This window comes from Megascapheus bottae, chromosome 14, assembly GCF_031878675.1.
Source record: "Megascapheus bottae isolate mThoBot1 chromosome 14, mThoBot2.hap1, whole genome shotgun sequence".
Taxonomy (NCBI): domain Eukaryota; kingdom Metazoa; phylum Chordata; class Mammalia; order Rodentia; family Geomyidae; genus Megascapheus; species Megascapheus bottae.
In genome coordinates this window covers 17,487,589-17,497,874 of record NC_143522.1, presented here as the reverse complement: position 1 = coordinate 17,497,874, position 10,286 = coordinate 17,487,589, and the positions used below count along the sequence as shown (strand labels likewise).

The 10,286-nt window shown below is 40.4% G+C and overlaps 1 pseudogene; it reads left to right on the top strand.

Moving 5' to 3' along the window:
* The first annotated feature begins 291 nt into the window (after nt 1–291).
* On the top strand, nt 292–810 carry LOC150054771 (ATP synthase F(0) complex subunit C2, mitochondrial pseudogene; annotated as a pseudogene).
* Nucleotides 811–10,286: the final 9,476 nt, after the last annotated feature.

The window sequence follows — 10,286 nt, the reverse complement described above, 5'->3', positions numbered from 1 at the left end:
GACTCCAGAGATGACATAATCTGTAAACATGACAAAAGATCTTAAAAGCAAGTTTAACAAACAAACAAAAAAAGAGTTAGATGTATAGGGGACTGACTGAAGTTGGTAGTTATAGCTCAGCTTGGTCTTGCCTTTATAATTCTGGGATAGAGATGCCTGAAATTTTGTGGCTCCCTGAAGTGCCTCATTCAAGATGTCTATTACCCCATCAGATCCCACATTGGTTTAGGAGAATTTTGAGAGAACAGACTGTATGACTAGCATCTTGAATTTCCCTTAATAATATCATTCATGTATTCCTTTAATATAGAAGTATTCATAAAAACCCCTCTCTGTCTTCCCTGCCCTGGGAGCAGCTCTCCTCCCACACCCCCTAACCCCTGAAAATATACGCCTGCTCCAAGTTTGCCTCTACTCCCTCCTTGGTCAGGAGCACCTATCAGCTGCTGAGCCGACCACTGTCTGCAATGGTACTGAACTGACCAGAGACACTGACAGATAAGAGCCACAGCTTAGCAGGCCCACGTCCCCTGACCTCACTTGTCCCCAGCTGCAGATTCTAAACCAGCGCCATTTCAAGGGACATTGATACAGCAGCCAAGTTCATTGGAGCTGGGGCCACCACAGTTGGGGTGGCTGGCTCTGGGACTGGAATTGGCACAGTGTTTGGGAGCCTCATCATTGGTTATGCCAAGAAACCCTTCTCTGGAGCAGCAGCTCTTCTCCTATGCCATTCTGGGCTTTGCCCTCCCGGAGGCCATGGGGTTCTTCTGCCTGATGGTGGCCTTTCTCATCCTCTTCGCCACTTGAAGGAGCCATCTCCACCTCCCATAGTTTTTCCTCCCATGTCTTGTCTGCCCAATGTGTTCCTTTTCCTGTGCCTCCCCAGGAAGTCTGGGGAAAGTGGTTGGCTCAGGGTTTGACAAAGGGAAGACAAAATAAATACTGTATTAATATTTTTAAAAAAAGAAGTGTTCATAAAAACATGGACTGTTAACATTCCTTACCAAAGTTAAGAAAATTAAATTCCACATCCAAGAACATTAACTGTATTTTTGATTCTCTTGCTAATTTATATATTCATGGGTTTATTATATGATATTCCTCCTGAAATGCAGGTCATCTTATTTTCTGTCACATTTATTCAATTTGTTCATAGGCCCTAAAAACTTGGTAGATTATCTACAAGAATACAAATATAAAAGGCTTGAAATTTCAGTAGTACTATAGAAATATTAAGAAGGATCTGGGCCCAGGAGTGTCAAATTCTAAAATGCCTACTTAATAAAGCTTCACAATGCTGGCTCTCATGGAATCCTCACCACCCTGGACTTCAATCAATGACCCAGACAGTACCTTGTACTTTTCATAAATCTGTCTACACCATTTCCACTGCCCTTCTAGGAACGCCAAAAAAATAAAATAAATAAGTGCCTCAAATTCCTTCTCAGAGAAAGTAAATAGGAGAAAGGTCGGAATGATCAGCTCCTAATGTAACTTGTGCACAAGAGTTAGCAGAGCCAAGGGTATGCATATGAGGCTGCTTTTCCCCTTGTCAGAAAGACCTACTGACAAGTCTCACTCACCATGGACCAGCATCTGGACACTTGGATTTGAAAAAGATTCCTCATCATATCCAGAATTTATAAAACTGATTCTGTGTGTCTAAATTTTTGGTGCATAGCTCTTCAGGATAAGCTATGCTTTGTCTGCAGTGCAGAGTTTCAATGCTCTCAAGACAGAGGGTGTCCATATGACTACCTTTCAATTAGAAAGAACTGGGAAGGGGAGGGGGCATGGAGGGAGAGATGGGGAGGGGAAGGAGGAGGAAAGGAGGGGAGGGGAGGGGAGGTAGGAGGAGAAAAGGGGAGGGAGAGAGAAGAGAATAGACAGGAGAAGAAAAGAGGGAGAGAGAAGAGAAGATGAGGAGAAAGAGAGGGAGGAGGAGAAGGAGGGGGAGGGGGAAAGGGGCAGGGAGAGGGAGAGGCAGAGACAGAGGCAGAGATGCTTTGGGCAGTTAGACCCTCATATGCTTTCATAGGTGACATTCTGCTTGTGTTGTCAAGAGTCTTTATTGGGGGAATTAGACATAAACTGGGAGACTACTCCCAGGCTGGCTGTGCCTTGGTTTCCCCTAGAATTCACTCCATCTGCTACTGCCCTTTGCAGATTTTTCTTAGAATGCTTTCTTCGTAGTAAATTTCCATGAGTGCTGCTGCATAATTGAGGCCTGTGAAATTCTCAACGGGGATGCTCTTAGAGGATTCCAATGCAATCCTTTTACCACAGCTTTGCTGAAAAAGGTTGGGCAGGGAGAGTAAGGGAAGAAAGAAATTGTAACTTAGAAACTGGTGATTACAAAGAATATAGTTTCCTTTCCAAAAGCTATGCAGCAACTCCACTGTGAATACTATGGTATCAAGTACACTCCTTTCCCATTTTCTTACCTACAGAATAAGATTCTGCTGGCACTCCAAAATGACTAGGAAGCAGTCTCCAAAACCTGTCCTGACAGAGGTAGGCACTGTAAATGTTCTAAGGACAGCTTCTAAATGATTATACACCATGGGATCCTTAGGGAAGGGAAGGCTTTCTACAAACAAAGGCTGATATGCCCACGTTTTGTTTTCAAAATGAACATGCTTTTGATGAAAATATGGCATTTCTCGGTGGCAAAAAAAACCTCAGGAAAGTTTCCTTCTTCTCTATGATTAAAATATACATGTGTCTAGATTTGTATTTCCAATGACAACAAAAGTAGCATGGAGCTATCTCCGATATCTCCATCACCAGAACCTCTCTTGAGGAGCAAGGCAGAGCAATAAATGACCACGTCAGAACAGTGAGGAGAATAAAACTATCTTTGCAAGAAACAAGAAATGCAAATTTTTTTTAAAAAACTGTTCCATACATATCAAGCTGAAAGAAGCAAATAGACAGGTAAAAGAAGAGTATACTCAAACCTAGGACTCTCCTAACAAAGATTCACAATAAGGCAAAACCTAGATATATAAGGCCATATAGGATGAGGCTAAATGAAAGGACCTCCAAAGATGAGTGACTGGGGTTGGGAGGAGGGAAATGGGGACCAAAATATGAGAAAGGGTATCAATGTATGTGAAGTAATGCACCTTCTATCTGGTGAATATAATGTAACCCTTCTATAATTACAATAAAAATATATGAAAAAAATGAAAATAAAAAAAGACCTCCAAGATATAGAAACAAGAGCCATATAATGTGTGACTGTTGTTCTTAATATACTGTTATTTCTCATCCCTTTTGTTGTCCCTTGGTTATCTCACATTGTTACAGTATCTTACCTTGTTATCTGATATATTGTATATATGCTTATTTGTTCATTTGAAATAGGATAGGGAAGGGGGAAACAAGATGAAGGGAGGGGATGGGAGAGGGAAATGGGGACAAAAACATGAGAAGGTAACAATGATTGTTAAGTAATGTACCTTCTATCTGGCAAATATAATGTAACCTTTCTATTAATTACAATAAAAAAAGAAGAGTATACTCTGAGTTGTGGCTTTAGTTGTTTCTAGGAGCCTTTAATGTTGTTATTGTGTTGTTGTTGCTATTGTTGTTTTAAATCATTTTCCTGCAAAGCTATAAGGATGCATGGATTTTATCCAAAGCAGACTTGGGAAGTAGGGTTTTCTACATCTACTGCCAGATTAGAGTCTTGCCTAATAAATGAGTCTGTGAATCTTGACTATGGCAATTTACTCCAGAGAATTTCATGCTGTCAGTTCCTCTGGAATGAGGTGGTTGGAGGGGGGACAGCATTTGGGGGGCTGGGTTTATTACTCCCAATATGCTCTGTGCTGTTGTGCCCGGCTGTGCATATGCCTGAGACTCACGGCATATGGCCCGGGGGCTGCTAGTGGCCTGCTTTGCAGCTGTCTCCAACATATTTTGACATAAAAGCCATTATATTTTTGGCTGGCTAATTGCTTTTTATTAAACAATTGTTGGAAGCTAGCTGATAACTTTTATGAATTTTAAAATGAAAACCTCACCGAGAACTTCTGAAAGCAAACAATGTTTGGTTCACCTGGGAAAATCTGAAAGGGCTGGAATTCCATCTGCCACGCAGAACTCCTATCAAGCCCAGCTACTGAGTGGCAGAGGGTAACAGTTTTTGATTATCATAGTACCAGGTTTGTCTTTAAAAAAAAATCTTTAAGAAAAAACAAACAAAATGTCCCCTCTTGAAGGTCTTTGCGGGCAAAATAATAAAAAAAAAATTTCCCAGCTCAGAAATCATCTGCAAAGATAGTTGGAGAAAAAGAAACAATGTTATTACTTAATAAGCATTAAGCCAGGAGACAAAGTATGTCACAAGCAATCTGCTAAGAAATCGCAAAGACTCAAACTCATTACATGCCTGTTTTCAAGATAAGCAATTACTAACTCTCAAGTGAAAAGACAGGCCAGTTCCATTGATCACATACAGTCTGTCCTAACCTTATCTGGTAATTGGGGTAAAAATCTGTTTGGTAATTGGGATAAGGCAAGGAGTAGCTTAACTTACCCTGGCTAGTCTCTGATAATCCTGAGGAAAAAGCAATACAGAGATGTTCTTCGTATCTGCTAATGCTCACTTATTACAGAAATGGCTGCTAGGCTCTTGAGAAAGCCAGTCCCCGGCTTTCAAGCTGACAAAGGGGAGTTGTTGTTCTTTTAATTTCTAGAAAGATACTTCTGAAAATATTGGAGAAAGTACATTTACCGACTTTCTAAGGCAAATGTTCTGGTGAAAGGCAGAGAAATCTGTTCTCTTACTTTCAACAGAGAAAGTTAAGCCTCTTATCTTTCGTTCTTATTTTCCCTTAGAGGCCAATGGTTTCTATAAAGGCTTCCCTAGGGTCCTAAGGATTGTCAATCCACTGAAGACAAAAGCAACAATGCTGTTCCTTGTTATAACTCGGTCATTCAAAGGAAAAGAAGGAAAGTGGGAGGAGGAGAGGATAACAGAACTAGTGGGAGGGATGAGGGGATTTATAAGGAAAAGGACAACAAATCACATAGTAGTTCGCAGCTATTATTCTAGTTACTTAGTAATGATTAAATGGATTTCTATTGGAGAGAAGAGCCCTGGCCTTAGAAAAGAACCAAAAAAAAACAAGTAGTAAAAGTTCTGATTACATTTATTTAATTTTATTTCAGGCTATTCAGAGTCTTCCCCTGGCTCCATCTAAGATCTTTTGATTATTGCCACAGAAGACTGTAAGGAAGAGAATGCAAAAGACTCATCAACACAAGAGAAATTATTCAAATGGCTGTGATCTCTTTGGGTTCATCAGGTCAGCCATGTGCATGCTCTACTGTAGATCAGTTTATGGGCTACCTGAAATGTCTGTGTCTACTCCTAACCTAGCTAACTCTTCATACTTCCAGTCTCAGCATCCTTGGAATTTCCTAGAAATAGGTCCCCAAGGCCCCTGTGCACCCCACCCCACCACAACACACAACCGAATCCCCAAAGTAAGAGAAATTCTCTACCTAGCACAGGAATTTTCTACCTGTTGCACATTGTAATCCACTGTGTCCCATAAAAGCCCTTGAGTCCTCAATCTCTCTCCTCTCCAAAAGAAATATTTGAGGGCCGGGAGTTTGGCCTAGTGGTTAAAGTGCTTGCCTAGCATGCATGAAGACCCGGGTTCGATTCCTCGGTACCACATACATACAAAAATGCTGGAAGTGGTGCTGAGGCTCAAGTGGTAGAGCTCTAGCCTTGAGAAAGTCCAAGGACAGTGCTCAGGCCCTGAGCTCAAGCCCAGAACAGGCAAAAAAAAGAAAAAAAGAAATATTTGAAGCCCAGCACTGGTAGTGCAAACCTGTAATCATGGCTACTCAGAAGCATTGCATTCCAAGCTAGCCCAGGCAGGAAAGTCTATGAGACTCTTATCTCCAATTCACCAGTAGAGAATCATATATGGGGCTGTGGCTCAAAAGGGTAGATCACTAGCCTTGAGCAAAACAAAGTCTCGTCTATCTCCCTCAGTGTAGGCTTGAATGATTCTATTTCCTTCCACTATATTTTGTCTCCAGATTTTAGGTAGGAATGTATACATTAAACCAAAGTTTAAGGCCCAGATTCACAGAATTCCACAGGGCAGATCCAACCACTTGCTCATATAGGTCAAATAATGAAATACGATAAAGGGCAGAGAAAGGAAATTTATTACAAGGCATAGGCAGTCATGGAAGAATTATACTTCAGCTATCTTCCATTGTACAGGCATGAGGTATAGGTTTAAATAGACAAGAGTTAGAGGCAGGGAGGCAAAATGATCCCAGTCTGGGTATGTTCAGAGATGATCAGAAGTGGCAAGAAATGATTAGACAGTCCATCATCTCAGCATTAGACAAGGCATAGCCTTGTCAGTATGTGAGTGCCTGAAGTCTCTCAGGTGTTCTAATCTGCCTTTCCCCCCTTTCTGGACTCCCAAATGACTACAAAGTGACTGCCAGAGAGAATGGCTCAAGGCAAAGGACATAGCAACAAAATGAAAGATACCTAGAATTTACCCTGCTTTTAGATCCTTTATAGGCCCACATAAGGAATCAATATTTTTCGGCAAAAGCAGCTTTTAAGCACCTGTGATGAGCGGTAAGAACCTCAGGTTCCAGTAACAGTAGTTCATGCCTAATGTAAAGACATTCAATTCACTGTCTTCTAAAGCATACTCTGATAAGCATATCTGCTTGGCCAGAATCAAGTAAGTGGTGATACAGAAGGTGAATGCCAGATCCCATAACAAGAGCTACAAGATCAACATCCCTGGGGAAATCTGAAAGCTAAAGCCCATTCAGAAGACATCTATTTTGGTGCATCATTGCATCATCTCTCAGAGAGCATGCAAAAGTATGGGGACACTTCCTTTCTTCTAGTCTGCCTTCTCATAGTAAACTGTGAGAACTACCTTGTGGGTGGAGCAAGGGGAACAACACAAAACACAGTGCAAGGTAGTCAGGGATAGTTCTCTGAGTATGCCAGCTGCCAGAACTGCCCACCTTGGGAGAAGAGAAAGTAGAGCTGCTATCCTAGCCCTATAAGAAATTTTATGTACAATGCCTTCTAGGCAGAGGGAGAAACTTTTCCTCTGAGCATCTGAGGTCATCCATCAATCTTCCTTATCTCTCCTCCCCAGTGGGTACCAGCCCACAGCCCTAACTCTCCTGTGGCTTCCCATGTGAGATAATATCATTGGTCTTTATATGATTATATTCTTAAAAAGTCAGTACCTGGCATATAGTAAGAAGTAAAAGGTTTGCTAGTTGAATAAGTAATGAGTCATCTTTATAAGATAAACAAGTATCCTAATTGCCTGAGATTGCAAAGTAGATACCCCTGATGTTTCCCATCTTTCTACTCCCTCTCCCCTCAAAAAGAAGTTGTTATGTGAAAAGTCGTAACGTTGAAAAGTGGGAAGGAAAGCATTTATTGTCAGCTAGCTTTATGATTCCCTCCCACTCTGCTCCTTTTAGTTAAGCCTCCTTTATTCTTCAGGGCTTCGCTCTACCTCATTAATGTTAATATCTTATCTAACCTTTTCTCAGCTCTCTGCAGTGATGGGACTTCTATTCCACAGCCTAATGGCTCTTACTCTTCATTTTTCAAAATGTCCACCCTAAACTTTTTTGCCTTCTTAGCTTCAGGCCATTTCATGCCTCTTCTGAGGCTTAATCATCTTTCCCTTTGCCTGGTTTTGCTGAGAGAAGTGGACTGAGAAAATGCAAAAGGGCTTTAGAAAATAAGAGAGAAATCCTGTATCAGGCACATTCTTGCAAGCAGTAAGAGGTTCATTCATCACTTATCTCCCCTTTCTGCTAGGAGGTGAAGTCCCACTGAGGAGGGCTTGATGTGAACTCACAGGTAGGGTAGTCAATCTGCAGAACAACCTGATCCCAGAATGAAAGGAGAACAGAGCATCTGCAATTTCTTCAAAGTGACCTCCTAAGAGACCTTTCTATCAAGGTCACCTTCTCTTCTTGTCAATAAGCAAAGGGGATCTCAGATTTTAAAGGCCCTTTTGAGAAGAATGAATACCATAAGGAAGCATAAAGAGGTGAGAGAGTTAAGAGCTGGGATTCAGAAGCATTTAGGTCTCAACTGTTTCTCAACGTAATGCCAGAGGATTAGCTTCTGCTAATGACACCTGTACTTAAGCTATTTGAATCTAGGGGGGACGGGGGCAGGGAACTATAAAGCAAACCATCAAAACAGGATTGTAACTATTACCACAACCCAGGTGCCGCCATTACTGAAAAGTTGGAGGCACCCAGAGGCATTTGACAATGGGACTGAGTAGGGAAAGCAATCAGATGTGAAAAGTTCAGACATGAAACGGCCTCAGATTGCTCACCCTCTGATTAACTGTTCTTAAAAATGGAGTTCTGACTTGATATTCTATCCCTCACTCTACATCATGATTGCCTCGTAAAATGTCCTACCATGCATAAGGGGAAACATTAAAAAGCCCAAGGTATGCCTTTGAATACATCAGGAAAAGAAAGAAAGCCAAGAAAATAATTTCTCAGAAATAACTATCTGAGGTCAGGGGAAAAATTGGGCAGAAGATATCAATATTCTTAATCATATCCAATATGTTCAGCTTCGAATACAGAGGATCAAAGCAGCAAGAAAAAAAACTATGAGAAAAAGCAGAGAGAAGACATACAATCAAAGAATGATCAGCTACTTTCTTTTTTGTCTCAAAAGTCCATAAACGGTAAATAGCCACAAACCATGGATATATGTATGAGTATTGTGTTCACTCTTGTCTCTTTCCTTCCCAAAAGAGTACTAAGGGTTGCACTCTGAACTCACCTTCACAAAATGCAGCACAAAAAGGCAATTTCAGAACAGCAGGGCAAGGCTTCTGACATCTGATAGACAGCCAAAATGCATTTTATCTTATCAGTCCTTCTCACTCCTGCTTGCTTCATTTTTCATAATTCCCCAACACAGCCATCTTTTTGCTCTTCCTCAATTCCCTGATTCCCATCACACTCATGGAAGATTTTAAAAGACAAGTACTTTTTTTTATTAAAGTCATATACAAAGCATCCAAGGATTCCTTACCCTCTGGCAAGGATATATATTGGTTTGCTTTGTTTAGCAGAGAAAAACAAAACTCTGTGGTAAATTCTTTTTTTTCCATATCTGGATACCAAGATAATTAAACTAGGTATCTAGATATCTTCCTGTCAGTTAATGGAGTCTATCCTTTGAGTAAAAATGTTCTTAAAATTGTGTTTCCTGAATATAATCTATATCTATATTTATCATATAAATATATGTGTATGTTATATGTATATACATATATGTGTGTATATATATACACACATGTGTATATGTGTCTGTGTCTGTGTCTGTCTGTGTGTATGCAAAGACTGGGGCTTGAACTCAGGGCCTAGGTGCTGTCTTTTAATCATTTTGCTGAAGGCTAGCCACAGCTCCACTTCTGGCTTTTTGCTGGTTAATTGGAGATAAGAGCTTCATGGACTTTTCCTGCCCAGAATGACTTTGAATCATGTTCCTTAGATCTAAACCTCTGATATAGCTAGGATTACAGATATAAACAACTAGCAGCAAGAAAAATACTTCAAAAGGAAAAAATTCAACTAAATATGACAATGATTTCCAAACAAAAATGAATTTATGCAATTATTCAAATAATTCAGAACAGATGGAAAACTGGAGTGAAATGAGGGAAATATAATGTTTCAAGAATGACCCTACACACAACCTTCAAGTTCAAGGGAAAGGAACAGAACAGGAGAGAGAGAGAGAGAGAGAGAGAGAGAGAGAGAGAGAGAGAGAGAGAGAGAGAGAGAGAGAGAGAGAGAGAGAGAGATTTTCCTAAACCCTCTTCCAATTGAGGTTTTGTTTAATCAATTCCTGCCATCATAATTAAATGACAGAAGAGTAATATAGTATTAACTATGAAAAAACTAGATACTGTGCTGATGTTGACTATTTTATTCCCAGTCAATAGAGAAGAAATGGCATGAATATTAAGAATATGAAGAGCAGAGGTTTAGAATCAGAACACTAAGACTCAAATCCCAGCCCTGTCATTTACTGGGTTTGTAAATATACCCCTCTAAACCTTAGTTCCCAGTGTGTAAGACTGGATAATAATATTCCACCCTCTAAGTTTAGTGTGTTGAGAACTAAATAATGAATTGATCTATGACAGCTATTTGCGAAGTTTCTGGCTCTTTCAAACATGCCACCAGTCAGTGCTGTTATTACCATT